Raw genomic sequence first — 571 nt, forward strand, 5'->3', positions numbered from 1 at the left:
CAATTACATGCCAGGGAGACAGAAAAGTGGGTGAAGAATTTATCTGACAGACAGCTCACCCAGCCAGAGACAAAGATTCTTGCCAGGGGACTGAACTTTGCGGTTGCACCAAGTAGAATTCCCCTGGTGGAGATGATCACAGCTACTGAGTCAGCCATCCGCAACAACAAAATTAAAGAGGCTGAAGCAGAACAGCTCAGAGTCAAAGTTTCAGCCTGCCTCAGCAATGCCAAACCACCACCTTCCAACATCAGTAGAGAGGAGAGGGATGCACTCACCACTCTTAGCAAGGACAAAAACATCATCATTCTCCCAGCAGACAAAGGAAGGTGCACAGTGATTTTGAACCAGAAAGACTATCATGAGAAAGTTATGACACTCCTTAGTGACTTAAACACTTATGAACCTCTGAAAAGAGATCCAGGAAGTGGTTACAAGAAAAAGTTAATAGATTGCCTGAAAATTTTGGAGCAGGACAAGGCTATTGACCGTTTTCTGTACCACAGACTGTACCCAGGGGAGGCCACACCTAGTCTGTATGGTTTACCTAAAATCCACAAACAAGGTGTAC

Source organism: Nematolebias whitei, chromosome 2 (assembly GCF_014905685.2).
Source record: "Nematolebias whitei isolate Nwh7 chromosome 2, NemWhi1, whole genome shotgun sequence".
Classification (NCBI taxonomy): Eukaryota; Metazoa; Chordata; class Actinopteri; order Cyprinodontiformes; family Rivulidae; genus Nematolebias; species Nematolebias whitei.